Source organism: Macaca nemestrina, chromosome 2 (assembly GCF_043159975.1).
Source record: "Macaca nemestrina isolate mMacNem1 chromosome 2, mMacNem.hap1, whole genome shotgun sequence".
Classification (NCBI taxonomy): domain Eukaryota; kingdom Metazoa; phylum Chordata; class Mammalia; order Primates; family Cercopithecidae; genus Macaca; species Macaca nemestrina.
Window position 1 is genome coordinate 346304 of NC_092126.1, and position 7569 is coordinate 353872.

Genomic DNA, 7569 nt, shown 5'->3' on the forward strand with positions numbered 1-7569 from the left:
GGCCCTCCCCACGCTGTCTCCCTCTGCTCACCCGACTGTAGTTACTTCTCTTAATCCCCCAGAAACGCTGTTTTCTAAATTGGGTGTGTTTCCTGTAATAAAAAGGTATTGTTGCACCACTTATTGAGGACTTTTTGGATGCCAAGCTAAGCATTTCATAGTCACGAGCTCATTGTACAAACTACCCTTTATAACACTCCTATGAATTTATATTCCCATACGAATTGGTCTGAGGAAGTGGCATGCTGGAGACATTAAGTAATTAAATGACAGCATACAGTTAATTGCTGAGAGGATTTGGGTTTGGACCTGGATCTGTGATTCAAACACTCATGTCTATAATCACAAGTGTTGCCATATCATTTGCATTAGGATTTAGAATCTCTGCTGGCAGGCCTGGGAAGGCACATTGTAACCAATAAGAGGTAAATGCCACATTTAGTTCTGCACACAGTGCAGAACCATTGCACTGCCTCTCAGAGAATGCCAGGCGCTCCTGTGTTTGTCTCAGTGTCTCCAGCTTGAATTGCTTCACCCCTGGCTCTCGGCAATGCTGCTCCTCTCTCCCGCATGGATCACCTGTTCCTGGAATTCCTTTCTCCCATTTCTTAGGTTGCCACTTTACTGTAGCTTCCTGATCTAAGGTAAAGCTTTGATGCTGTGCATGTCCCAAAATGCCTTTGCACTATTCTCACACTGGGTTGACGGTTTAGTTGGGTTTAAAATATATATATTTCTCTCAGAATGTGAAGGCCAAATTTCATTTTCTTATTATATCTAGAATTTCAGTGAAAAACTTCAGTGCTATTTTCGTTCTTGATTCTTTGCAGGTGATCTTTTTCTTTCACTTCTCTGGAAGCTTTTCAGATCTTTATCGCTGACGTTATCAAATTTCACAATAATGTGTTTAGTGTAGAAGAACTTTGAAATTCATTTTGAGGGGAACTCAATAGATCTTTTAAATCTGAAAATCATAAACTTTATTTCTGGAAAATGTTCTTGATTTTTAAGTTGAGATATAATTCACATACTACATTTTACTCATGTAAAGTGTTCAATTTAGCACTTTCTGGAAGTAGCACAGACTTCACCACTATTTAATTCTAACATATTTTCAGCACCCAAGAAAGAAACTGCATTTTCCATTTTTTCCTCCTCCAACCTCTGGCAATCATTCCTTTTTGAGGCTGAGTAATATTCCATTCTGTGGAAATACTTCATGTTATTTATTCGCTCATCAGTTGGTGGATGTTTGGGTTGTTTCTACTTTTTGGCTATTATGGATAATGCTGCTCTACAAGTTTTTGTGTGGACATATGTTTTTAATTCTCTTCAGTATGAAGACTTGAATAGAATTGATGGATCAAAGAGTAATTCTATGTCTTACTTTTTGAGGAACTGCCAGATTGTTTTCCAAAGCAGCTGTACCATTTAAATCCCATTGATTTCTTTTCTGACATTTTTATTCTTTCCGTCTGCTTTTATTTTTTTCTTTTTGTGAAATTCTATTTTAAACTCTGAAGATGAATCAGGAAAATCAACGCAGCTTCTTCAACAAATTACAAGAAAATGATATACAGGAGATACAAGGGAAATGTATAAATTATATAGACTTAAAAACACATCAACTAATCACAATGTATGAATTTTATTTGGGAATATAGACAGAACAGAATTGCCCATGTATTTCTTGTTGCTCTGAAGGGTTATTGATATACAGGGGTTTGTTATATTCATGTTTATTTACATATATGTTTAAAATTCTCCATATAAGGGTTTTAAAAATTCCGTTGGAAGCCTTATGTTTTCAAATGTACTCAGAATTTGTTTTAATCAGGGATGTTAAGACCTGCAAACATGGAAGTGACTGTCCCATTCAAACTCATAGATCCCTAGAAATAGAAGGCACAGGGACGCCCCAGGCAGAGGCAGGAGAGGTAAAGGCATGGGCAGGATCCTCTGCTGTGGTCTCTGTGGGACAGCAAGGACAGGCAGGGCAGGCAGGCTTAGGCTGTCCAGCGTGAATAGCTTCAGCAGGCTCTAGGGCATAGGGGCCATTTCTAGTTGCCTAGTACCTCACCCTGTGGTGATTAAGGAAGGGCGGTATTGTCTCCTACAGTATCAGAGCCAGATAAAGTAGGCGGTTAGGAGTATGGGTTCTGAATTGGTAGTTTAATTGGCTGGCCCTGGGAAAGGCAATCTTTTCCCAGTAAACACCAGATGCTAGAGCGTCAAGAAAACAGAAAACAAGAAAATATAATTAACGCATTCTGTGTGTACAGATGGAGTCTTCTTTTGCTTCCCCAAAGGAAGAGTCCACAGGAGCCTGGCACTCCTGGACCTGAGGAAACCCTGAAAATGTTGGTATCTGCAGATCCTCTCCAAAAAGAGGTCGCCAATCTCCTCAGACTGCAAGCTGACCCCAGCATTCTGGGAGCCAAGAGGGAGAAAGAGTCTGCGGATCTCCCTGCTCAGTAAATTGGCTTTCACTAAACACTGTTTTGCATAAGCAGCATTATCCAGTATCCTGGAGCTTAGAAAAGTTCTGTTTCAATATCTGAAGAAAATAAATTGTTTCTTTTCCCGATGTCAGGGAGGAGCATTTGACTGCCAGTGTGGACTGAGGGGTCTTGGGATCACAGTCTTCCCAATGTGCTTTGAACTGACCCACTGTGTCTGCCTCACCATCTCCTCAGCTTACCTAGACACTTGGGAACCCTAACACAAGCCCTTCTAGGAGTCTGTGGTGTGGCTTAGCTGCCTCTGTAGGCATCTCTTGGGGTTAAACATTTTCCACTCTGCTAAGTCAGTGCCATCTGTTCTTTGGCTTCATCTTCAGAAGACCCTGAGCCCTTCCCCACCCTCCTTGCCCCACCCTCCACACCAAATGCGTGGCGTCCTTGAGGCCACAGGGTTGCTGCCGTAAGATTTTTGTATTGAGTGCTCTCATTCCAAGCAACTGTGAGAGATTTCTATGGCAGGGCCTCCGGGTTCCTGTGAAATTAAATTGTAGTTGAGTGTTGGGTGCTATTTAAGAAGCATCCCCCTTTCTCCTTCCTAACAGAGCCCTGAATTATTCAGTCACGTGGTTTGAAACATGGGGTGGGTCCTGGTTGACTTAACCAGCACTGTCTCACCCTGTGTCACAGTTATTGGTTCCAAAGTGGGTGCATAACTGAGGCTCATGCCAGGTGCCACACAGCACTCCCTTGGTCCCCCTAATGGACTTGGGGATGGGCAAGGGTCTGAGTTTTTCCAATTAGAGTCAAATACAAGTTGTGGTAGGTTGTTAAGAACAAGGGTGTGCTTGTTCATGCTCCCTCTTTGGTGAAGAATGCAGCCTCAGAAATTGTTCCTGGAGATTTTGCCTCACGCAGAATGATTCTGACTTCACTGAAGGCAGAGCAGAAAATTGGGAAGAGACTGAGTTCTGGTAGCATCCATGAGCTTCTGTACTCAGATTCACCCTGAAGCCTGGCCTGCTTCTGAACTACGCACCTGAGTCAATAAATTCCCTTGTATTTAAAGTCAAATTGAGCTGGATTTTTAGTTACTTGCACCTGCAGGTGTTCTGTGACGCTGGTACTGTGAGTTTGCATCTGAGAATATTTACAGTGTTTCTCTCATGGTTGAGTCAATCATTTCAAGGATGCTCTGAGGGTAAAAAGAACGATCAATTGTGAAGCAGTGAATTGTGCTGCCAGGCACAATTCATTGGACAATAGAAAGCCTCATTTCCTGGGCAGTAGAAAGTTTCATTGTACATAAATTACATATCTTGTTTCTGTCTCAACCTCTTATTTTTTCGTATGCAAAGGAGGTAAGGAAATCCAAATAAGTCCAGCAGCTAATATGCCTCTCAGACATGATCCAAAACAGAATTGAATTATGTAAGCCTTGTTAAAATTCATCATCATCATTCATATTTCTGAATATTTAAATTAGAAATTCTGAAAAAGTAGTTTGTTTCAGAGGTAGTTTGTATGTATGTAGGTATTTTTTCAGGATCAAAAGTTTATTTTTTATTATCTAATTGAGTTTAATTTACATATAATAAAATTTAGTAATTTTAAGTGTACAAATCAATGCATTTTGACAAATATACATATTGTCATGTACATAACACTACCATTAAAATACATTTCATTACCCCTAAAATTCCCTTGCATGCTGCTGTAGTCAGTGACCCCTGCCCCACACCCACAGCTCCCGGCAGTTGCTTTCTTTCACTCTAGTTTTGTCTGTTTTAGAATATGATACAGGCCACATGCAATGACTCAAGTCTGTAATCCTAGCACTAGATTGAGAAGCGGGGATCACTTGAGCCCAGGAACTTGAGACCAGCCTAGGCAACATGGCAAAATCCCATCTCTAAAAAAAAAAAAAAAAAAAAAAAATACACACACACATAAATTAGCCAGATGTGGTGGCACACCCCTTTGGTCCCAACCCCTTTGGTCCCAGATGCTCAGGAGGCTGAAGAATCACCTGAGCCTGGGAGGTCAAGGCTGCGGTGATCTGTGATCACATCACTGCACTCCAGCCTTGGTGATAGAGTGAGATGTTATCTCAAAAAAGAAGTATTTGATATAAATGGAATCATATAGAATATTCTCTTATACCTAGTTTCTTTCATGTGTTCTAATGCCTTTGAGATATGTCCATGTGGTTTCCAATGTGTATGTCATTCTTATGTTGGGCAGTAACCATTGTAGGGATATATTACTGCTTATCTATTCTTCAGTGATAGGCTATTTTAAAAATATTTGGCTATTAAGAAGAAAGTTGTTATGAATACTTATATTCAGGCCTTTATATCAACAGATTTTCACTTCTCTTGGTTGAAAACTTAGGAGGAATTATTATTTTTTTAAGTTATGGATTTTTAAATGATTGTCAGTTGTCAGTTACTTTAAAAAAATGTACATTCTTAAATTTAAAAGTTTAGGATGTCTGACTACCCAGACAAAAACAAGCAATGGGGAAAGGATTTCCTATTCAATAAATGGTGTTGGGAAAACTGGCTAGCCATATGCAGAAAACTGAATCTAGACCCCTTCCTTACACCTTATACAAAAATTAACTCAAGATGGATTAAAGACTTAAACATAAGACCTAAAACCATAAAAACCCTAGAAGAAAATCTAGGCAATATCATTCAGGACATAGGCATGGCCAAAGACTTCATGACTAAAATGCCAAAAGCAACGACAACAAAAGCCAGAATTTACAAATGGGATCTAGTTAAACTAAAGAGCTTCTGCACAGCAAAAGAAACTCTCATCAGAGTGAACAGGCAACCTACAGAATGGGAGAAAATGTTTGCAATCTATCCATCGGACAAAGGGCTAATATCCAGAATCTACAAGGAACTTAAACAAATTTACAAGGAGAAGAAAAAACCATCAAGAAGTGGGTGAAGGATATGAACAGACACTTCTCAAAAGAAGACATTTATGTGGCCAACAAACATATGAACAAAAGCTCATCATTACTGGTCATTAGAGAAACGCAAATCAAAACCACAATGAGATACCAACTCATGCTAGTTAGAATGGCGATCATTAAAAAGTCAGGAAACAACAGATGCTGGAGAGGATGTGGAGAAATAGGAACGCTTTTATACTGTCGGTGAGAGTGTAAATTAGTTCAACCATTGTGGAAGACAGTGTGGCAATTCCTCAAGGATCTAGAACCAGAAATACCATTTGATCCAGCAATCCCATTACTGGGTATACACCCAAAGGATTATAAATCATTCTACTATAAAGACACATGCACACATATGTTTACTGCAGCACTATTCACAATAGCAAAGACTGGGAACCAACCCAAATGCCCATCAATGATAGACTGAATAAAGAAAATGTGGCACATATACATCATGGAATACTACGCAGTCATAAAAAAGGATGAGTTCATGTCCTTTGCAGGGACATGATGAAGCTGGAAACCATCATTCTTGGCAAACTAACACAGGAACAGAAAAGCAAACATCGCATGTTCTCACTCATAAGTGGGAGGTGAACAATGAGAACACATGGACACAGGGAGGGGAACATCAAACACAGGGGCCTGTTGCAGGGTCGGGGCCTAGGGGAAGGACGGCATTTGGAGAAATACCTAACATAGATGACGGGTTGACAGGTGCAGTAAACCACCATGGCACGTGTATACCTGTGTAACAAACCTGCACGTTCTGCTCATGTATCACAGAACTTAAAGTACAAAAAAAAAAATAAAAGTCACAGGATGTTTGTGATAGTATCTATTACACTGATGTTGACATCACACATGGCTGACTATTTGGAGACTCCAAGTGAAATTTCTTGCAGTTCTCAGTGCCAGGAAAATATGTATTTCTGGATAAAAACTCAAAAATTTTAGAAAAACATCCAAGTTTCATAGTCTAGAGCTCTAACACTGGAATCTTCCAAATTTAAGGATTAATGATTTACCTAAATCTAAAAATAGTAGGTTGCAGATGTATTTAAACAGTTTGCCTAGGTAGTATGCTTATATATTAAGATTAAAATGGTCTTCTAAAGTTTATTAATTCTAATATAACCTTTATTGTTTCATGTAGACATATCTTTCTGATTCCCAGAATAATTTAAACAATTAATTCTAAGCAACTATTAGTTCTAGATTGGGATATCTATTTATGCATTTGAAGCTTTAGATATGTATTTCAAATCAGAAATGTGTGCTGGTCATGGAAAGTTGTGACTTAGAGCCTTAGGTAAGTTTTTTTTCATGTGAACATACTGCTTCCAATTGTTGTTATGCCCAGAGCAGACAATTAATAAATACCCTTGGAACTGAATGAGTGATTAACTGCAAATATCACAATACATCTTCTTAGCGGGCATGATAATTAGACATATTTAGTCCTTGCTGTGACCTAAGAAAGGAATTCTTTTCATTAAATGTTTAGTGTCTCACCCTGTTCATACAGCCGGAGTTACTGATTCAGTTTGATGTGAATTCAGTCTTATAAAAGACCCATCATTATAACCTGCACTTATGCTTCCCATAGTATTGGAACTTCCAACTTGTATACAAAATAGATATGCTTCATATTCTTAAAAATCACAAGAAATCTCCCTTTATTCATAATAAACACAGAATTAGGTATTGTATTAAACTGAACAATAGAACTCACTGGGAGTGACCGCATAAACTATATCACGAATTGTCCAAGTGTCTGGAAAGGTCAGTGGGCCATTTCGCTCCACGCTGTGCCATGAGCCAACCACGAGGGTTGTCAGTGACTCACTGCGTGGGTCACCCAGAGCATGTGGTGCTGAGGCTGTCAAAGAGCAAGACGGGGCTGCATCTAAATTCAGGCCTCTGCTAAGTGTCCGAACTCGGGCAAGATGCTAAAGACTTTAGAGACGTTTCCTTTTCTATGATTGGGGTTATAACACTCATCCTGTCAGGTTCTCGTGTGCGTTGACAAGGCCGGCACATGACACACCAGGGGCAGAGCTGGACGGGAACCTTCTTCCTCAGACATCAGGGTCCTCATGAGCATCAACAAAATAAAGAGAGCAGGAGAGCAGGAGA